This window comes from Eptesicus fuscus, chromosome 11 (genome assembly GCF_027574615.1).
Source record: "Eptesicus fuscus isolate TK198812 chromosome 11, DD_ASM_mEF_20220401, whole genome shotgun sequence".
Taxonomy (NCBI): Eukaryota; Metazoa; Chordata; class Mammalia; order Chiroptera; family Vespertilionidae; genus Eptesicus; species Eptesicus fuscus.
In genome coordinates this window covers 54,886,270-54,909,623 of record NC_072483.1, presented here as the reverse complement: position 1 = coordinate 54,909,623, position 23,354 = coordinate 54,886,270, and the positions used below count along the sequence as shown (strand labels likewise).

At 43.1% G+C, this 23,354-nt stretch overlaps 1 protein-coding gene across 1 annotated transcript in view; it reads left to right on the top strand.

Moving 5' to 3' along the window:
- The first annotated feature begins 3,047 nt into the window (after positions 1-3,047).
- The window catches only part of ZNF385B (zinc finger protein 385B), a 357,510-nt gene continuing 337,203 nt past the window's right edge, over positions 3,048-23,354 (top strand). Inside the window, exon 1 of the mRNA XM_054723048.1 lies at positions 3,048-3,159. The gene's annotated coding sequence lies outside the window, so the exon portion shown is untranslated. The remainder of the gene's footprint in view (positions 3,160-23,354) is intronic.

Sequence of the window (23,354 nt, the reverse complement as noted above, 5' to 3'; positions counted from 1 at the left end):
ATATACCTGGTTTCCAAAATGTTTCATACGCCATAGGTCTTTTGACTATTACTGTAACGCATTGAGACAATGCTGATAGAATTAGTCCTGTCTTATAAATGAAATGAAAAAATTGAGGTCTCTAGGCTTAAAATTGACAGCTGAAATTGGAATTTGAGTCTTCTATTCCTAGTTCCTAGTTCTCTTCCATGTTAAGAGTGGTTTTCAAAACATAGCCTCCGGCCTCGCTACCCGAGTGTTGCTGATGTCCGCAGAGCAATCTAAAAGTCTGAATTGCCTTGTTCATAGCATCTTACCGTGTAAGCTCTTACCCATTTCTTATTGAGTAAAACTGACTTAGCAAGTCTTCAGATTTGTTGACGCTGTTCTTGTTATCACCAAGTTCTGTATCCACCGAAAATTGAATTTATGGACACAGTTAAAAGCAGTTTGTCTGTCGATGATAATCAATGTTTAGGAACCAATGCACCACACACCCCATAAACACAAACAGTAGGAAAAGGCTTAAATGAATCCCTGTCTGCTACGTTCCTCCTCCATGTTTCGGGGACCTCTGTGTTGGTAACCTGACAGCCCTCCCAAAGCTCCTCACTTAAGGCTAACCGTTCTCAAAGTTGGTTTACTCTGTGATTGCCAGGAATGAGCAATTACGGTTCTAGGGAAATGGTGGTGGGAGGGCTTGAGAATCCCCGACATTAGATAGCACTGGAAAGACACAGGCCATGCCAAGTTATCCAATAGACACACATTTGCAATCAGAAAACCTAAAGAGAAGCTGTTTTTTTCTATATATTTGAATCTTGTGGTTTTTCAGTTTAACGTTGAATCCATGTTGAAGTGCATTTAGAAGGGAGGCACCGAGACTGCTCCTGTGCTTGGGCTTCCAGAGGCCTTACTAGCAATCTGGCCTTGGCCGAGGACATGAGGCCCAGTTCTTAGTTACGGCACAGGGGGGAAATGTGGGAGGGGTCTGCATGTATTTAATGCTTCTTTCAGCTGTTGTTAGAAAAGCAGCCCTCAAATTATTCCCCACCCATAGGTGATTAAAAATAGACAGGGGGGAGAGAGGGATATAGTTGTACTTTGCAGGACATTAAAAAATGCACATGCTGCTAAATTGTGCAAGCCACAGGGAACACTTCTCACAGGTGCTCCACTCCGCCGAGGTTACTCATTTGCCTCCAAGTGCAATCCAAGGTGTTGGCTCGATGCTTTAAGGGCCCCTCTCAGGTACTCTGGACCTGGGGTGTCTGGAGATACCAAATACTTACCTGAGCCCAGCAGCAACCACCCTGTTCCCAACTCTGAAGTGCAGGGCGCTGGAAGCTGGGTGTTTTTTTTCTCATGGAAGGCTTTCGCTTTCTGGAATTTCCTGCCTGTCCTAGTCCGCCAGAACCCCACCTGACTGACCTTCAGGGACTCATGAAAGACTTCTTTTCAAAATAACCTTTCCTGATGGCAAGAGACCTTAAAGACCATAATTTTTATAAATGACAACTTAAGCAATCTATCACAGCTCGGGTTCTCCTGGGGGATGATTTAATTTTGGTGCTTGCTTCCTGCAGCAATTCCAAACAGGGTACAGTTTGAAGAATAAACATACCTGTGAGTGTCTGCCCTTCGTACTGAGTGAGAATGCCTACCTGGGTGTGCACATATTTAGAATTCTGAAAATATGAAAACGGCCAGATTACTGCTCCTTCTCACCTTGGAGCTCAGGTGTGCGGGTGCCTGCAACAGCCCTACATTCCAAGGCGAGTAAGGAAACTGCTCTTTCCTGAAAGCTCTAGGATGGTGTGCGTGTGTGTCTGTCAGATCTCAAGCCCACCCTGGAGAGCACACTGGCTCTGGCTGGACGCTAAGATATTTACTCTGGACGATCATGCCAAGACATTAACAGCTGCTGGATTAATTATTGATGGAGTTCGTGTCAATCATCTCAGAAGAAAACCAAAGAATAATATTTTAAAGTCATCTGGTCAAAAAAAAAATATAAAAATCTCTGCTAACACAGCTCTCTTGTCCTTTATTACTCTTGCACTTCTCCAGCCAAAGAAGTAATCTCAGAAAACCGCTCTTCTAAAATTATTTTTCCTTTCCCCTTAAATGTTTTCTTTCCAAGCGCTCTCCCTTTCAGAACTCAGCACCTGGCCATGTTTTGTACTGTTTTCAGAAGATGCCCTCCATCAGGGTAACCGATGACATGTTTTCGTTTTGAAAACTTAAATAAACACGGAAAAGAAATCCGGAGAGCTGGAGGCCCCCCCCCCCCCGCCCCCCGCCCCCCACGAGTCCTTCAGATCCTCAGCGAGGCTGCGATGCCTTCCGCGCCCTGGGCCTTCCTGGCTCCGCCAAAAACGCCCAGGCTGTTCCGTGTGATCCTCCAGCCCAGAGCCCGCTAAAGAGGAAAAACAAATAGTCGGTCTGAGGATCTCCAAGGAGAGAGTTTCACTCGGGCTTGCCTAATATTTGAAAGATCCGCCCCACCGCGCCGCCTGGCATCCGGGTTTGGAGACCTCTGCCTTTGCCAAGAATTTTATCAGAGACGGGAGTCCCGAGGCCGGAGCCCGCGTGGACCCCGGGTCGGGAAAAGCCTGGGCTCCCCGGGCGGTGCGCGCACGCCGGGAAAGGCGGGATTTAGAGGCGGCGATGCTGCGGGAGACTCTGCAGTGTCAACGAGCCCCCGAGCGGTCCCGCCTCATTCGCCATCGCGTGGGAGCCTCCCAAGTCCCGGTCTGATAAACCGTCGCCGGCTCCGGCGCGCGGGAGGGGCGCTGGCGTGTGTCACCCCGGGGTCCGCGGCCAGGCCAGCGGGCCGGGCGGAGCGCAACCCGCGCCGGGCGCGCCCCGCCGCTGCGGCTCACGCCCCTCACCTGGGCGAGGCCGGGCGCGCAGGCGCTCAGCGCGGGGGCCGCGGTTGGGCGCCTCTGCCCGGCGCCCGCAAGAGTTGGACTGTTCGGGACCGCGCGCGGGGCCGAGCTGTCGCCCCTGCTGTCGCCACCGCCGCCTCCGCCGCCGCCCCGGCTGCCGCAGATCGCGGGAAAGCGTCTGCGCGGAGCCCCGGAGCAGCCCCGGCGGGACCGCCGCAGCCGCCAGCGCGAGCAACAGCTCCCCGGCGGGGCACCCGCTGCCCCCGGCGCCAGCGGCCCGCGCTCCGAGGTAAGCTCCGGGCGCCCAGCCCAGCCCAGCCCGGCGCCTCGCGCCCCGGCGCCGCCTGCCCGCCCCGCGCCCGCCCGCCCGCTCTCTCGGGCTGAGCCCGCACCTGGGCGCCGCCCCAGGGAATGGCGCGCAGCCCCCCTCTCGCTGGAGTTCCCACTTCGTCCCGCGGTCCCACTTGTAGAGGAGGATGCCCAGCTGCCGCTAGCCAGGGCTGTGGGGTGTGAGGCTCCTGCGAGCCCCCGGAGTTAGGAGGAGGTCCTGGAAGCCAGAGGGGTGGAGGCATCCCCCGTGCGGGCTCCCGGGCTGTGATTCCTAAGGACGGAGGGGAGGTTGGAGAAGGGAAGAGGGCAAGGAGAGTGCCCCTCTGTGGTTAGCCGCAGTGCCTCCGCCGCCCGGGCTGGGAAGTTTGGGGCTGGCATCTCTCTCTTCATTCTAAGGATAAATGGGTATTGGGGGGAAGGACGTGTGGGAGGAAGGTAGCAGTCGAAGAAGCTTGGGGTCCCAAGAGAGCTCTGCAGCTGGTTGAAGGTGAAACGGGGGGGCTGAGAGGCAGAGAAAAAGGTCCCAAAGTTTGCGGCTTGCTGGGATCCCTGAGGGGGGTCTGGGCTACAGAGCGCCGGGTGAAGGTGTCCGCGCACAATGGGAGGACACTGTGGGGCTGCGGAAGGGACAAGGAGAAGGGGAGGGGAGGACCATCTGTTTCGACACTGTTATTTGCGGGGGCCGGTGGGGAGAGCTGGCAGGGCCACGCTTTCCGGAATGCTTTCCGGGGCTCCGGAGGACAAACATTTTCTATGGTGAACCTGGATGGGGAGTGTTATGATTCTTCAAGGAAAATAAATCGCCAACCAAGCCCTCAGCCCCCATGGGTACAAAAGAAACACAGTTTTGGAATGCTCTCAAGTTCATGGCTTTCGCCAATGTCGTTTTCACGCAGAGGTGTGGTTTGCAGGTCTTTTTGGTTTTGCTTTGCTCAGGAGCACCACACCAGGATGAATGCAAACTTTGTTAAGATGTAGCAAAAGATGCTCAGAAAGAAGAAATAAAACATTTGCTTTATGGAGTCCAGTCTGAAGCTTGGAAACTGGCAGCTTCAGAACAATGCATGAAGCAGTAGGAAATGCACTTATCAAATTAAAAAGAAGGCTTTTCATAAAGTCAATAAGCTACATCTTAGATAAAGTTCAAGGTTTTGGCTTGAAAGAATTTCCTGGGCCTGGTTTCACTGCTTTTCACAGTCCTTTCATCTTATTTTGATGCCATATGTGCAGTGAGTATGCACCACCCCTTCCCTCTATTAGATAAATGCCCCAAGAATGAAACACTGCATTGCAAGTTCTGTTGTTGCTTGAGGGTTTTAAGGTGGAAAATGCTTATATGGTCAAAGTGTGGGTTGTAGTTCAGATTCTATATTCCCATAAATCAAGTATTTGTGGATTTATAATTTACGTCCCTCCTCATTTCCAAAAGTGATTGGAGGAAGCTCGGAATGAAAACCACAAATCAAAGAGCTATTCTTGTAGCTCTCCTTGACCTCTCTTGCATTTGTAGTAAAATTCTTTTGAGAAGGTGAATCCTCCTAACAAAGGAAAAATTACCTCTCTGGAATCATCCTAGTGATATAAATACTTTTCAGTATCATTCCTTATATAATTTGTTTGCATTCTATTATTTTACATTACCTAAGTAATAACCTTTTTACAGATTATTACCACTAAATAGCAGCTATAGGAGTAAAAATTTGAACTTTACCGCACTTGACCAATAAACAGATTCCCAGAGCAAAAATAGAACTGTGAATTTAATGTATCCTTTTTTAAAATTTTTCAATTATTTAATTTCTTTTTAAAAAATATTCAATCTCTTAAGCATCTTCCCCATCACATAATTAATTAATTTTTTTATTTTTTATTAAATGTATTGGGTGATATTATTTAATAGGATCACATAGGTTCTAAGTGTACATTTCTATGATACAAGATCTGTATATTGCACTGTGTGCGCCCCCCCTCCGCCCAATGTATCCTTGAACTGAGGTAGAAAGGAAACCAAGAGTGGTGTCTCCTCTACAGTCAAACCAGAGAAGGAACTGTCGTTAGTACTTGTCACCCAAATATAGCCAATTAGTAAGACCCGAGAGCAGTTGGAGGAAACCTATACGAAGTGTAACTATTATATGAGGATCTATCAAAGTATATCAAGTGTTCTCAGAATCTTTTTTCTTAGGCTAGTGACCTGGCTCAGACAGAAAATAAAAATCCTGCAGAACAAACGCAACTCTCAAAGGGGAGATGTCTCTATAGAACAATGCTGTGTGGAGCTTCTCTGATTAAACCCTTGAACTGCCCACCCCCCACCCTTTAGATTTTTTTCTGCCAGCTGAATTTGAAGATATTATCGCTTGGTTTTTAGCAACAATTAATATTAAAAATACAAGCAATTGTTTTGCTTCTCATAGGTGTGACTTATTTGCAAACACCTGTAACAGAAGTAAAGAGCAAAATTGATTGTCTCCTGTTTCTATACGATCCTATGTCTTCAAAGATTTAAAGAACAATGATCGTTTGTCCCACTTTCCCACTGCTTTTCATTTGCTTCCAGGACTTCATTGTGACAGCCCCCCTCCCCCAAACCCACCATTTGACAATGTCTATTTTGTCACCTCCCCTGCTCCTGTCTCTGTTCCCCATGTGTCTCAATATGGTCTTTTTAGCCTGCCTTTTCTCTTTCACTTTTCTTAGTACTGTATATTTCTCGTGGTCCCCTTTGTTTTATAGATGATCTCCTTTTTGCTTTTGGTTCTGTGGTGTCCTTTTATTAGTGCTAGATTGTTTTCCTATAAAGTAACCTCCTTATCTCTACTTTCCCTCCTAAATTTCATGTTGACATTTTGAACTACCTACGAGATGGCTTTTATATTACTCTCAGATGCTTCAAATCTAACAGATCTAAAGTCTAATCAACATCTTTCTCCTTCCATGGACAGGGGTGACTGTTAATTTCTGTATTTCTCCCTGTCACCCAGAGCCTTCTCAATATCTTTGCTTTCCACATACAATACACAGGTAAATGCCAGAGACTCCATTTCCATGATGCTTCATGATGTTCTCCCGTCTTTTTATTCCCTTGGTGATGACTTTGTTCAGACTCCTCTTATCTCTTTTTAGAGACTACCATGATGTCTTCCTGACTAGTTTCCCATCTCCAGCCTCTCTCATTTCCAGTCCATTTACACCATTTACACTTGGTTTGCAGAATAAGCTTCTTAAAGCAGAGCTAACTTCAGTCACCGTCTAATGAACTTTTCCCCAGTGCCCAACCAAACGCCATATACACATCTCCTCTGATGGTTAAGACCCTTTGCAGTCAGTCCAGACCCACAGTAGCTCCACATTTTTTACTTTGATCTCATAGATTCATTAACTCATTTGTTAATTTATTCAATGGATATCTGAGTGCCTGCTACAAGCCAGGCACAGCTATAGGTAATCATTTTAGAAGTACCTAGGTATTGGCACAGTGACATGTGTCAAATTTTATTTGTCAATGGTGGAATCCACTGTTAAAATATAATCTTATGTGCCCGGCCAGCATGGCTCAGTGGTTGAGCGTTGACCTGTGTACCAGGAGGTCACATGCCCAGGTTGTGGGCTCAATCCCCAGTGTGAGGGTGTGCAGGAGGCAGCCAGTCAATGATTCTCATCATTGATGTTTCTATCTCTCCTTCCCTCTCCCTTCCTTTCTGAAATCAATACAAATTAAAAAAAAAAAATCTTGTGTGGTTGAAATGGGGCCCCAGCAATCTCATCAGCCTCCCCTTCCTACCCTTATGGATGATTAGAGGAAACCTATTAGTAGTCTCTGAGGCATCATCACAGACTCCTGAGTCTGCTTGAAACAATTCAAAAAACACTGCTCTAGGCGGAAGGCAATGTTCCTTTAACACCCAGCAGGCCTGTGAGTTCTGCATCTTTGCTTATGCTGTTCCCTTGGCCTGAAACAGGGCCTCCCACTTTCCCATAACCATTTCTGCCTGTCAGAGAGTCAGTGCAATTGCTGTACACTTTCTGATCTCATTTGGAATTCAGTTTTTGCTCCTCCAAACCATTTTGCTTGACTTCCTCTTGGAGCACATCATGGTCTTCCTCATATATATATGTGCTTTCTGCATTCTCCCCTAAAGGGACCATGCCAACCACACCTGACCTCAAGCATCTATTACCGAAAATACCCAGCTCTGGGCCTGGCATATCGTGGGGGCACTAACAAATAATTTAATTAGATTGACTTCTACTTAGTTCTCTAGCTCCCATCTCTGCCTGTAATAGCTCTTTGTTTTTATTCCTCATTTTGGTTCATATAGTAGAGCCAGGGCTTCTTCAGATTGTTTATGCATCTTAATCATGAGGGGATCTTATTAAAATGCAGATCTTGGTTCAGAAGGTTAGGGATGAAGCACCCGGATACTTCATTTCTAACAAGTTTCTGGGTGATGTTGGCATAGCTGATCCAAGAACTCCACTTCGAGTGGCAATGGTAGTGGATGCTACTTCACAGGTTTGGGAGTTTCTGGCAGCCCCTACCTCTCTGTTTGGTGATTTTTCTCCAGTCAGTGTTTGCTTTGATATTACTTTCTATTTTGAAGGTACTTTAGGCTTCAGCATGCTTCCCAAGGCTGAATGGAAAGTGTGGCGATTCTCTTGTATTTTCCCCTTGCGTTGCTGATACAGCATTGCAATGGCCAGTTCTCTCTATTGTTCTCTGGCCAGTTTATTGCTTTATTATATATCCCTTCTCATTTACCTGTCAGTCAATTTCAGATTGTGGCTTTTCTCCTTTCTCATCCTGTTATGACCTTTTCTTTCTTTTGCTCTCTCTGGTTCTTGACATTCTCTTCAGATGCCTTGGCTGACTCCTTGCCCCAACTGTTTGCCTGCTGCTTCCAAAACTTTTCTGTGAAAGGAGCAGCGAAATTGGGCGCAGGAGACTGCAGCTCCCGTTCTGCCTTTACTGCTGCTGGGGGACACTGGGCAAAGATGCTACTTTCCTGGGCTCCTCACTTATGGCTACAGGGTGTGGATTGTAGTCTCCTGGGTCTTGTTCAGCACTAAGATGCCAGGTGTGATCTTCATGTGGGGCAGAAAGGGCAGACTGGGAAGGAAACAAGAATGGTCTGATGATGTAGGTGTGGATGGATGCCCCCATTTAGTGTTTCTGTTCTAGATAAACAATTGGAGCTTTTGTTGTTCTTCCACTACTTGGAGAAAGACTCATATTTAAAAAAAAAACAAACAAACAAACAAACAACAACAACAAAAAAAACCACCATCCTTGGCGTTGGCTAATCCAGTTGCTTTCAACCCTAGATTCACACTAAAATTCTCTCAGGAGCTTTAAAAAAAAATAGTGATATTCTTAGCTCATCTCGAGGGAATGATTTATCAGTATTTTTTAAATCTCCCCAAATGATTCTAATTTCCAGCCCGGGTGGAGAACTACAGCATCTGGTCTGTAAAGCGAGTGTGGACTGGTGGTTAGGAACATAGCATGTGTGGAGTCAAACCCTGGCTTTGCTCCTTACCAGCTTTGAGAGCTCAGGGAGGTTACTTAACTTCTTTGGGCCTCGATTTCTTGGTATGTGAAATGGGTTGACTTGGTTATGAGGAATTGGTAAGACCCAGCAGAGGGGTGCTGTGTACATCTGGTTGTTTAAGTGAGAGTAGTGGTTGTTTATCATGATAATCACACTATTACAATTTATATCCCTCAATCATGTAAGGGTCATCTTGTCTTAGTCCAGTTAACACTCTCATCACCCCCTGTTCACCTTTAACATATTCAGCATAGTATAATCAGTTTGAAAAGAAATTTATGAGCATATTTTTTGCACGTCCGTGAAAAAACACAGAAGGCGGATATATTAATAAAAAGCAATCACCCTTATAGTTTTGATCCATTTGGTGCCACATCAACTCTATGATCTCATAAGTAGCAGAGACGGATTAAAATACATATAAACTGATACAAAAAGATGACCAGGCTTTTATATCCACTTCATGAAAAATAACTAGCTCTTTAATAAAGACAGTTCTGTCACCAACAAATAGAAAGGCTTGAAATTCACAGGTCTAAGAGAGCATTTTATTTTGGAAATAAATATGCATGTGCTACACGTTTACATTTTTACTTTATAATGGGAGATGGATTTTTTTTTTTTAAAAAAAAGCACACACACAGATATTCTGTGCTATGCAGAATAAAACTAATCAACTTTTTCTTCTCTTTTTGGCTGAGATTCTGGAATAGCCATTATGCTACTATGGTATCCTTATATCAGCAAAGCAAAGATTGAATAAATGGACATAAGCAATATTAACTGAAGGCCCACATTCCTTTTTTATGTATGCATTGAAAATAAATAACAAGAGTGCTTATTAATTTCTCTAGGCCTGGCACGAATATCAGCAGTTGTTATGCTGATGTCCTTTACATGTGAAAGGACTGCAGATGGGTACAGTTCGCATCCTTTTCTCTTGGAATAAAATGTTTCATTTCATTTCTGCATTATTTACTCTTTTCAATTAAATCCTAACTAAAGTTTATTTTTCCATATTGTGATGTGTTCTTTTTAGCAACACAATTAAGAAGATGTTATGAACTTTTAAAAAGAACTTTTGAGTTACACTAAGAAGAGGCCCATTGTGAGAGTTAATTTGCCAATTCTTTTAAATCTTAGCTTTAATATACACATGTTAAAATTGTGTAAAATTCCACAGAGATCTGTGATATTTGATGTTTATTGGTTAGAGAGGTCAGTCTGATTGTTACTCTATTACATAAGGTTTTCGGAGTCTAGAGGCCTGGACTCTTGGTCAGTTCATCTCAGGCTTAATTGGTTGTTATTCCTCTGAAATACTACTTAGGGATATAGAAATGACTACTATGCAGTCAAATAAAATCATTGTCTTTAGTGTTAAAAGGGATCTTTATGCAAAATCCTTATTGATAAATTAGAAAAATAAGATTCAGAGATTTTATAATATTTAAATTTGAGCCTAGGCAGATTAAACATTACAAGTAAGGGGTAGAAAACTTCTACTGATATTAACACTAGAATTTAAAGTTCACATAGAAATTGGGTGGACTGGGTGATGTCCTTAGATTTGATACTTTTTTAAAATTGATTAGAGAGAGAGAGAGACATCAATTTGTTGTTTCATTTATTTATGCTTTCATTGGTTGATTCTTGTATATGCTCTGACTGTGGATTGAACCTGCAACCATGGTGTATCGGGATGATGCTCTAACCAGCTGAGATAGCTGGCCAGGATCTAGATTTGATACTTTAGATATGGAAAAACTTTTCCTTATAGAATTTGGGAGAGGTATTACCTATATGTTATGAAAAATATAATGCCGAGAATAAAAATACAAAGTATAAAATGTTATTGTTTATGTATAAATGTTACCAGTGACGTCAGCTCTCCGTTCTCGAGTTCAGCAAAGAAAGAATTCAGAGCTAAGAACTCTAGTGCAAGAGGAAGTTTATTTAGCATGCAAAGCAGAAGTACACTTAACCTTTTGCACTCGGATGTCGAGTGTGACGGTTATTGAATGTATCAATAATTTGAAATATAAAAAAATCCAAATAAATAAGTTTGTACGAAAAGAAACTCCAGTTTTTTTATTCTACTGCCGCGCTTTGTAAAATCTGGGGTATTTAAAAAATTAAATCCCAAGTAGAATAAAGGAATCGAGAAAAAAGCAAGCAAGTGCAAAGGGTTAAAGAGAAGATCCCAGTGGGCTGCTCAGAGAGCTGCTTCAGGCCTTTTAGAAAGAGTGTCACGAGGCAGAAGAAGTGAGCCAGCTGGGCTGCATGGACTCAGGAAACAACTTACAGAGGCAAAAGAAGGGCTCTTGGAGACAGGTTCAGGGAGTTAGCCCAGGACAAGCTGCCTCTCCCACTGCTACCCTGGTTGCAAGTCTCATGGGACTCTTAGAGCTTAGGAGAAAGAAAACAAAGATACATACCTGAAGAAAGAAAGTGTGGGCATGTTAGAGAGAGAGCCTGTACTGGGTCCTTGGTCTTTATATGTTCCCTAAAGGCAGAAATTTCAGAGGAGATCTCAGGGGAGGATAATTCATCAGCTTTCCAGGTGTGTCCTTTAATATGCCGATTCATCAGTGTTGTGGTCTCTACTGATTGGTTGACACTGGGGGGGTCATTGGTCATTGCATCTGATTCTGATGTCAGCCATGGCAGCGTCACTTTGTCTGGTTTTGTTGCTTTTCTGGACCTGGAGCTGAAACAACAGCTGAGGCCTAGGTGTTATCTCTAGTTTGACCAAAACTCTGTCTCTGTGGTCAACAGACTGAGGATTTGTTCTCAAGATTATTTGATGCTGATCAGAACCTCACTGTCCCAAGGGCTTAATGCTTAAGGGAGTGGTTGTGCAAGGGAGAAGAAGGCAGGTGAGTTAGGGTGCTGGATGAGGCCAGTTTAAATAAGCTGTCTGTCTCAATATCCCCATTCCACTTGCCAAGGAATTGTCCTAACTTCTTCATATCCTGCCACATAAATAAACTTACTTGTATATAAATCCAGGCATTTTGATTTTATATATATGAAATATTTTTAGTTAAATAAATTGGTCATTGCACATAGTCTTAAATAATATCTGGAAATGCTGATGATAAAACACATCTCATTCTCTGCATGAGTTGTATTAATGTAGGTGGAATTAGTGTAGCCTAATGGTTGAGCTCAGGCTCTGGAGTTGGACTTCATGGATGCAAATTCTACTTCTTCCACTTATTGCTGTGTGACTTCGATCAAGTTACTCAAACTCTCTGTGTCTTAGCTTCCCAATATGAGTGAATTTTTCATGGGATTATTGTCAAGTAACATGAGCTAATACACATAACACAATTAACCAAGTTCTTGGTACCTACAGTACTCATAAAATAGCCATTAATAGACGTTATGTAGTTTAATAATTAATATCTGTTACCTTCTAGGGACACTGATTTCTTTGCCAAGAGAACGTTTGCAACTCAGATTTTTTAGCCTTCAGTTTGAAACTTACTTTGTATTTTTTATTATGTTTTTCTCATCTACTTTTCCTTGTTTACTTTAGGAGAACAATGAAATGGAAGGGAGAATAGAGGTATGGAATTGTAAGCACTGCAAGGACTCTTGAAAATTTGTAACCATGTGAAACACTTGATAAATTTTTAATAACAAAACCAATAACCTGGGCTCTAGGATTTTTGGAAAGACCAAGTGGTCTTTAAAAGTACCTTAAAAATGTAGCTTCTGCATGAATGTGCTCTATGAACTTGGTAGGCATGTGTAAATCTAGAAGTTTGAAAATGACCCATATCAGAGAGTGACTCAGGTATAGGAGCCAGCTTATGTAACGATAGTGTGTGTAACCAGGGTGGGCTCATTCAAGGACAGTCTCTTCTTAGGCACCTGAATTGCAATAGAATAATTACTTGAATCCTCCTGGGTTCAAATAAATTATTTTAATACTTGAATTGGATTTTCTAAGTTAGAATTTAGACAAAAATAATTAGCAAGAAAAAAGCATAATTCGTGCAGAATCATCAAAGAGTTTAAGTCCATATATGCTATCTAATTGCTTCATGTATGGTTCTTAATCATCAATCCCACTTCCACAGGAATAAGGTTATCCCTACACAGAATGTGGAAGCTGAAGTATTAGTCTTGTTCCTTTAAAAATATATGTTTTTATTTATTTCATAGAGGAAGGGAGGGGGAAAGAGAGATAGAAACATCAATGATGAGAATCATTGACTGGCTGCCTCCTGCATGCCCCCTACTGGGGATTGAGCTCACAATCCAGGCATATGCCCTGACAGGGAATCAAACCCTGACCTCCTGGTTCATAGGTTGATGCTCAACCATTGAGCCATACTTATTGTATGGTTGGGCTTATTCCTTTTTTTGTATAGCCTTCTCCTTGTGTCTCATCCATGTAGTCACTAGGGTGGTCCTACAAATGTTTCTAGTAATGCTTGCACTTCCTAGATTATCTGGAGAGCTTACAAAAAGAAATGCAGTTTCCTGGAATTTACCCTTAAAATTTCTAACTAACCAGGTCAAAGTTAGGACCCAGGAATTTAAACATTTTATCTAAATACTTTATAATTATCTCAGTTGATTCACAGACCACACTTAGAAATGAGTGCTCATTCTCTAAATTAGCACTAGCTCTCAACTTGGGATACATATCAGAATTACTGTGGTTCGTCATAGAAGACCAGTAAAAGATCTCAGGCTCAGTTCTTCCATGTTGTAAAACCACAGGACATTCCTTCCTTTAGCTGCTCAGAGTCACCCTGTGGAGCCTGACCAGTGTGAATTCTAATTAACCAGACTGCTCTTTCACTGACTACCCCCTGGCCTTTGCCCACAGGATTTAGTCCACCATGGTTGTCCATGGCAATGTGGGCTACCTACCACCTTCCTCAGGATCCCTGTGACCTCAGATTCCAGGGCCCAAACCTAACCCTACAAAATCTAAAGGGAAGTGGTGGGAGGTAAGGTATTGGAGCCAGAATTCTTCCCTGGCTCCCCAGATGATGATGGTGTCTCAGTGACGTTCTCTAGCCAGTGCTGTATGGAGCATTGCCTTTGCCTACATGTCTCACAGCTTCAGACAACCCCAGTGGTTCTGGTAACCACATTGATGGCAGTGCCCATATGGGTGGTACAGAGACCACCATGGCTACTGAATGTCAGCAGTGTCTCTTCCCTCTCACATCTCCAGGCTTCTTCATTCTCTGCATCCTGAGAACAGCCATTTCTCCTGTCCTTGTGGTTTTATGGTGAGAAACACAGGCTCCTTTCTCTCTGGTCTCTTTCTGTTGTCCCTTTTCCACAGCTGCTAACTAGAGACTCAAAGGACCATGCCAAATGGACAGATGTGATGGCTCATATTCAAACTGCTGCTGTCCTGGCAGCGAGACCCCATTTAAGTCCTTTCAAATCCCTGAAGTATTTCTTGCCTCCCTGTGTATAGCTTACATAAGCAAGGTTTAAATTTGTCAAGAATTTCACAAGTTCCCAGATCTGTTGTCTTCCTCTTATACTGCATTGGAAAACGAACAGTACAATGTGCTCTTGGCTTTCATGGGAAAAAGGCAACCTGATCTTTGGAAATATTTGATTTCTTGAAATCGTGTTTCTGAATTATCAAGAATTGTAGCAAGAACAGTTGTTTACTGTGTATGTGTAACAGTTCTGAGTCTCCAGAGTATGTACTTCAATGGACCCATTTAAAAACACAAATTATGCAATGTTTCAGTGAAGCTACATAAAATAATGATAAATATGCCATTAAAAGTGATTAAGTATTATATTGTGAATACTCTATTGTGGTTAATTTTAAAATCCAGCAATAGCATTCTCTCTTGTTAAAGAACCTTTTGTTATTGAGAAAACCTCAGAAAGTGATTGAGGGTAAGGTGGCATAAAAGTTGACAGTTTAGTATCTCCTCATTGCAAGGTCATGTTATGACAGAATTCTACATTCAGCCTGACTCAGCCCTCCTCAATGTCAACTCCTTTTCTCAACTATAAGGAAAGCTCACTGGTAACTGAAGGGAGCAGGGGTGGGTGAAGATGGGTGATTGGCAAAAAGGTCTACCTACCTGCCCTGGCTGGTGTGGCTCAGTGGGTTGGACCATCGTCCTGTACACCAAAAGGTTACAGGTTCAATTCTCGGTCAGGGCACATACCTAGGTTCTGGGTTTGATTTCTAGTCAGGCCAGGTATAGGAGGCAACCAATTGATGTTTCTCTCCTATATGCATAATTCACTCTCACATTCTCTCTCCAATTCCCTCTTTTTAAAATCAATGGAAATATCCTCAGGTGAGGATTAAAAAAAAAAAAAAAGGGTATACCTATCTGAAAAGTCTTGTCACCAATCAAATTAAATGTGAGAGTGAATTATGCATATAGGAGATCTATAGGAGATAACAATGTCAGACCTTATGGATCTTCTCAAAACAAAATTACTGTCGATAAGACTGTCAAACCTCAGAGGGAAGGTAGGGGAGGGTGGGGGAAAGGAGGAGAGATCAACCAAAGGACTTGTATGCATGCATATAAGCCTAACCAGTGGTCACGGACAACAGGGGGGTGGGGGCATACGTGGGGAGGGGTTTGGGATGGGAATGGGGGGATGAGGACAAATATGTGATATCTTAATCAATAAAGAAATTAGAAAAAATAACAAAATTACCGGTCACATGGCAAGTTTTTAAAACATTAGGAAATAGTTTAAAAGCAGCATATGAACTATTAGCATCAGAGGGCTAGTAATGGTTCTTGAGAGGCCTTCCACAGGACAGATTTGCAATAGCCTCTGGGGCTGTGCTTAGTTGGGTAGGTTGTAGCACTTCAAAGTCCTCTCAGGCTAGCCCACTTCTTTGTTTCTGTTATTCTGACCATGAGAAAGTATGCACTAGGGGCATGATTTCAGCACTGGATGATGCCACTGTAAGCGGCTCCGAATGAAGAAAGACACAAGCTTCCGACCCCCATGCTGTCATTTCTTAACCACCTTTAGCAACAGGACAAGGCACGTGTCTCACCATCTGGTGCCAGATAAGATGGCTTTGAACAGACATTGCAGCTGCCTGCAAGGACGTGAAGGGATAACATGTGGACAAAGAAGTAGATTCACCTTTCTCAAGTTCCAACAGGCATGACCAGATTCAGTGGGTGGGACCTTAGGGAGGCAGATTTCAATTAGATATAAGAGAGAGCTTTCTAATAATTCAAAGCATCCAGTAATGGCCTTGAAGTTTCATGCTTGCTCCAAGTGCAAGTATGTGACATATGAGAGGATCAGCCACCAGAAACAAGACAGAAGGAATTCCAACATTGAGTAGAAGCTCAACTTGGCTGATCGCTACAATCTGTTCCCTTCTTGGCATTATTGATAAAATAATTTGAGGAGTGGCAGTAGGAAGTAGGACATAAGAAAACAGGTAATTTTCTCTTGAGAAGATCCATAAGGTCTGACATTGTTATCTCCTATATTATCTCCTGGGGAGGCATTCTGCTCCTACATGTACAATGGCCCAAAGGGCAAACCATTTCAGCGATTGGGAATATATTTATTTTAACACTAGAGGCCCGGAGCACGAAATTCGTGCACGGAGGGGTGGGGGTCCCTCAGCCATGCCTGCACCCTCTCACAATCTGGGACCCCTTGGGGGATGTCAAACTGCCGGTTTAGGCACGATTCTGGAATCGAGCCTAAACTGGCAGTTGGACATCCCTCTCGCAATCCGAGACTGCTGGCTCCTGCCTGCCTGCCTCATCGCCCCTAACCACTCACCTGCCTGCCTGATCACCCCTAACCACTCTGCCTGCCTCCTGATCTCCTCTAACTGCTCGCTTGCCTGCCTGCCTGATCACCCCTAACTGCCTTTGCCTCGGCCCCCACCACCATGGCTTAATCCAGAAGGACATCCGGAATGTCCAGTCTAATTAGCATATTATGCTTTTATTATTATAGATTTGCACAAAATGTTATGGAAGAGACACTAGAAGTAGGTGTGGGGTCACCTATCTTAATCCTATATAATAAAAGGCCAATATGCAAATTGTCCCCTCGGGAGTTCGACCGGGAGTTCAATCGCTCGCTATGAGGTGCTCTGATCATCAGAGGGCAGCACGGAACATGGCAGGTGACCAGCAATGGCGGCAGGGCACTGAGGGAGCCAGGGAAGGAGGAGGCAGGGAGGCGGGAAACCTGACCGGCCCTGATTGCTGGCCAGGCCTAGGGACCCCACCTGTGCACCAATTTTGTGCACCAGCCTCTAGTACTATATAATGTATCACACATAGATTAAGATTCCTTTGTTTGAAAAAGCTGTGACTGAGCAATGGTGACATAGCAGCTCCTGAGCCTGACAATAAACAAACACCTTATAAAAATTTATGAAGTTCAGGTTGTAAAGAACACACTGCACATACCAAGTGAGTACCATTTCTTATGAAAATAATTTTATCTGTAAGTCCGTTGTTTCCATATGGCCTATAACAGAAGCTCGTGCTATGGCTAGATGCCTCAACAGCCTGTGAACTTTTATATGGGCTTTCGAAAGGGGATGATAGTTTTATGAGATATGATTTTCTCATCTCACCAAATTAGATTATTTGAGATAGCGTCCCTGGATGTGAAATTTCCATCCTGAGTAGATCTGCACCTCTGAGACTCTGTGCAGCCTGCTAGCAGAGTGGAAATGGAGCATAATAAATCTGCCCCGAGCCCATTTCTCTCCACACAACTCCATAATTCATTCTTTGCTTGGTACCCATGACCACTTTTTTTTACAGCTAATCAGTCTGCATCCTGGCTGGCTCCCTTCATGTGCAATACCTCCTCCTTGGTCCAGATCTCGCCTCCTGGCACACTCTATTGCTTCCACGCTTCTTTCTAGAGCTGGATGCCATCAAGGACCCTGGATCCAAGCTGTTCCTAATCATATGGCCAGCAGTTATTCTACTTACAGGGTGGCTTATTTGTTGTCTTTACTTGAAAATATACGTTCTGTTTAAAATGGATGAAGACAGATAGCAGCATCTCTGGAGTACCTCTGTGACCCAATATTTCCGTTATTCTCTCCTGAATCTCCTCAGAGGGGTCAGAGGAGTGACCTGCTACTGAAGCCACATGGCTCTGTGTTCCAGTCCCTCCCATGAGGAATGCTTCTTCGTCGCTCCTGTGGCTTTTCTCCCTTTCCTCTGCTTCAACATTGCTCTGGTCCAATGGCACTGCCACCATCTGCTGACACCTAACCAAGCATGACTGCAGGTGACTTTTCAGGAGCGTGGGAATAAAGAAGAGTTTAGGGAAATATTCTCCAAGGTGGAGTAGAATCAATCATACTCAACTGCACTGGAAGTTAAATACGTTGTTTGCATGCCTATCTCCAAACTTAATTATTTTTATGATATTGGGGAAGAACTTATTTTTATTTAATTTATTTAAAAAAATATATTTTACTGATTTCAGAGAGGAAGGGAAAAGGAGAGAGAGATAGAAACATCAGTGATGAGAGAGAATCATTGACTGGCTGCTTCCTGCATGCTCCTTACTGGGGATCGAGCCCACAACCTGAGCATGTGCCCTTGACCGGAATTGAACTTGGACCCAGACCCTTCAGTCTATCTACTGAGCCACACTGGCTAGGGTGGGGAAGGAATTTATTTTTACTGGCTCTCACCTTCATCATGTGCAAAATAAGCATCAGTAGGTGAATTTTAAGAGAGAAAATTCTATAAATTATGAATTGTACAGGCATGGAAAATTGTCCTCTTATCTTTCCTACAATTAATTCAATAATTATTGTCTTAAGATTATGTCAATGGAACCTGGGTCTTTGGAAGAAGAGTTATCAAGAGGATTGTGCTACCCCACAGAGTGTAGACCAGGGGCCACTCAGAAATTACTTTGTGTAGAAGGCCAGCTGATCAGTGGCAGCTTGGCCAGAGGGCAGGCACCTAGAGCAGCAGTTTGATGGGGAATGTAAGACTAGCATGCTCAGTGTGACACAAAACTGGCAACAGAAGCAACAACATCTAGGTTGCTGGTTTCAGGGAAAGAGTTATCTTTATGTCCTTCAGTGATTTTAAAGACTCTTAACTGAGTAGCTCCTTTAATTTTTTTAAAATGCTTTCATCTGAATTTATTCATTCACATTATTTCCAACTCCCTGAATTTGGTAAGAGCCTCCATGCCTTACCTTGTTTTACAGAGGAAAATAAAGCACTGAGAAGTTACCTAATGAGCCCAGAGTGGCACAGCCCAGTAGTGGCAGAGCAGAACTGGGGTCTCCCCAAGGAGGGGGTTCCTAGCTCCCAAGGTCGGTGCATCCAAATGGCAGCATCAGCGTCACCTCAATGCTTGTTAGGAATGCAGAATCTTGGGCCTCGCCTCAGACCTGCTGAATCTGAATCTCCATTTTAAACCTCGACGTGTTGCATGTGCACATTGAAGTCTGAGGACAGTAATGAGGTGGAGCCATCACTCTCCACTAAAAGTTCCTCTCTGCTTTCGGCACATGGCCAGCCCTTCGGCTCACTGAGAGGCCGATCTGTAAAGGGAAACATGCCTGAGGTGACTCAGGACAGCTTCCTGGACTTTATAGGTGAAATAAAGCAGAGCGTTACTCCCCCTCTCCCAAATATTTTGAGAGGTTATTTAGAGCCACACATATAGATAAACAGGATAGGGAATGCTTATGTCAGTTAAAGTCTTTATAAGTTCATTTCTGGTTAAACAACCTTCTAATATAACCACCTATGTCATCCAAATCCCACTTGAACAGGACAAGGGAGCAACATACCTGATTAGACATCTGAGTGATTAGAACGATTTAAATTAAATCTTGTGCTTTTGTTTCTGAAATGACTTCAGGATGCTAAAGTTGTTGGGCACCCTAAGTTCCAAATTCTGAAAACAGTCATTCTAGATGTTTTAAAAGAATATGGCTTTAAAATGTAATTATAAAAGTAATGGAATAACACCAAGTATGGGATATAAATATGCTTTAATTACTAATCTGATAGTCATTAACTTCTCCAAGAAGGTGACTTTGCACAGTCAACTAAAAGTATGCATTCAGTCACTATCATATGCAAGTATGTCAGTGGAGAGAAGATTGTCTAAGAAGAGAATATTTGACATGTTCCCTTTTTCTCTCACCATCTTGCAAAAGAATCAGTTGGCTTTGAAGAAGTCCTGCCAGCCACACAACATGACAACTCTTGATAGTGCCAACATAACTGAATGGGACAGATGACAGTGATTTATTTTGTTCAGAGATTTTTAGGACCACCTAAACATACTCTGGATTCTAGGGCATCTGACATCAAGTTGTAAATGATAATGGATGACTTAGTCCTTACATTCCTTTGGAGTCCCTACGATCCCCCAAATAGGGAAACTCTTGCCAGTTTCCTGGTGTGACCATCTGAAAGGGTCATTTGTGCACATGTTGCTTTGCACATACGAGCTCAGAAAATGGAACAAGAGTGCCAATCTTTACGTGTGAAATATATGATGCATGTGATCCATACAGTTTTTTATATGAGAGGCAGATACAACATACCCTTTGTATGATGACTTTATCTTTGATTCCTGTCCCTGTTGATTTCTGTGGCACTTGCTTTCAGTTTTACAGGTGGAATGACATTTTTGTTCTGGCTGAAGTACCCTGGGTCAACTTCCTTCACCAACTGCAGCTCACCTACTGCTGAGATTTTCCATCTCTCCAGGCTGCCATTATGTTACACCACATTATGCAGCACTGGTTCTTTTAGTATCATTTTTTTCTCACTTAACTTGTCTTCTATTCTTTTACCTTTTTTCAATTCATTGCATTTGTACCCTGTCAGATCATGTGATTCACCAAAGACCTCAACTGGGATAAGGCTACATATATAAGTAAATCTGTGTCAATAAGTTGCTGCTGGAGTGTACCATTTATGTAGAGAAAAATATTCTCAATAGACAACCTAGTTTATTCTGAGAGTTTTAAAACATTATCACCTTTAGGGGTGTTAGGGTCATTTTTGGAGTGAGAAAATCAATTGGATCTGAGATAACCAATCTTATATGGTGTTGCAGTAGTGAGCATTATGCTTTTGACATAAGAAGGAAGGAATATCCCAGCTACATTGATATTGTATATGTCATCAAGACAGGTTTACAAAGAAAGACAATGGAAAAATAAATCTTCAGCATGGTTCTCCAAGTTGAGTAGCTTATAAACCTTATCATCCATTAGAGAGTTATGATTTTACCTAATGCTGTTTGTAATACCATTTGTTATTAAATTTTTATTTAAGTTCTGTGATAGAGCTGGAGACAAATAGTGTTAGCTTCTTTCCTCGGGTCATAATTAAATATCCTGTACATTTTCACATGTCTGGAGAGTAATACTGATTCTTTGTTCTTCTTCTCCCCACCTCTTTGCACTAACGTTGAGCCAAATGACTTGATCTTATTCAAAGTTCATTTGCCTGAACAATTATGGTGTTTTTCACATTGGTTGGTGTTTTTCCTTTTAAAAAATATAAATTATGTTTCATATAGAAATAGCAACAATAACAATAGTAACTAGAGGACATAGGCTGCTTTACTGTGTGGTTGTGTTTTAAACACTTAGCATGTATTATATCATTTAATAACAAGGTAGGTACTATTATCAACTCTGTTTTACAATGATGAAACTGATGCTTAAGAAGCTGAGCAACTTTTTTTGGTTATAAAACTAGTGACTGACACACCATGATTTTGAACCCAGGCCTTACTGACTCTATAACCCACCTTCATCATGAAAACCATAATATAAGAGCAAGAAGAAAATTTATACATCTTCAGTTCAACTGTTCTTTCTACATATGAAGAAATAGACCAAGCAAGGTTAAATGCCTTACCTTAGATTACAACTAGGAAATGGGAAAGGCAATTTCATTGGTTTCCATTTTCCAGGAGGCTATGCAGGCATATACCATTCTATCTAATTGGTTAGCTTGCATTAGGTATCTTCTTTGGACCAATCTGTCATCACAAGAAGTATGGGCACACTACACAGAATTGTTCAAAATGGATGCTACCTTGCTCCCCTTTGCTAGGGTTAAAGGAATCCTTGTAGCTGGGAAAACTACAAAAGCTGTTGACTGTATGGGGCTGTTATCTCCCAGGCTGGAAGCCCACTTCTAGCCAAACTCTTGCAAAGCCAGGAAGCATGTCCCTGCTAGAGACTTTTCCCTGTTATTAGCACTCCTTCTCCTTTCAAAGTCAGTCAAATCCAGGGTGAACCCAGTGTGCCTTCGTTGTCTTTGCTCAGTCCACTCTCCAGGCCCTGCTTCTGTGTTGAAGATAGATTGGGTTTGACAGATGGGAAACCAGCAGCAGTCCTGAGACTGGCTGCCAAACGGGACAGAGGAGGAGGTGATCTGATGGGTTGTGGCATTGAACTGCACGAATGAAGGCAGTGAATGGGGACCCTCCGAGGTAATAGTGGTATTTTTCATCACCAAGTGAACAGGTTGAAAGTTTGCAAAAGGGAGAAGGCAGCTACTGGGCAAGGCACTGCTTTGTGTCACCTACCTATGCTACAGTTTAACTTGCATGATGGTGCTGCAACATAGATGTGTGTACCAATTGGATTTTTCTTTTAATAGTATATTTTTTCTGACCAAAAAAAACTATTCTAAACTTATTTTAGAAAAGTATAAAGAGAGAAGTTGTGATGCACTGAGATGCACACACAGGTGGAGTGCTGAGTCACGGTGACACAGTGGTGTTTCACTCTAGATGTGCGTTTCCTTGCCCTTTGCATCAGGCAGCCAGGCCTCTGTGCTCCTTGTGCCTCAGGGGAGAGTTGCATTGTAGAGGTGAAAGCAGAAGTTGCCTATATATTAGAAATGAGGTTGGCTTTGGTGTTCTGAAGGCCCCTTGAGGGCACTATATTCCTGGGAGGGAAGAGTAGCAGGGACTTATGCGAAAGGGAAGCAGGGAAATATGAAAGAGCAGAAAAAGAGGTTAATTTTGTAAGGTTAGTTGATCCAATGGTCTGCTTCTTTGGAGTGCCCCAGTGCTGTGGCAGAACTTTGTGGGGGAATGTGATCATCTAGAGAAGCTATGCATTTTACACAGGGACCCCCAGCCTTGGTTAAGAGTCCTACAGCACATGAAGCAGCCCCTGCCCCCGACCCAGTACCAAAGTCTCAAAAGTCCTCCTGTCATGCCTTCCTTTCAAAAATGCAAATATGAGCATGTTTCACATCAAAAGATCCCCTCTGTAGGCTAGAGAAACATATTCCAAGCACATATACTGTGTACCAGTGACTGTCTCCAGCTGGATCGTGGGGTTGTGTTGATGAGCAGCTGGATGGATGGGGAAGGGCTATTCATGGGTGGCCTTGGCTGCCATCTGGTGGAATCTCCATCTAGTAGGCCAGTGAGTTTCAAACACATCTTAGGAGCACATAGAATTTTTATAAAAAATCTCCTACAGAAACCCGTTGGATCCTCATGCCATACTGTCCTCCACACAGCCTTGAATTATTGAAGCATCTCTGTGTGACCGTAACTATGGAAAATGGGAAACTCATTGTCTGATTAGATTGGAAGTTTA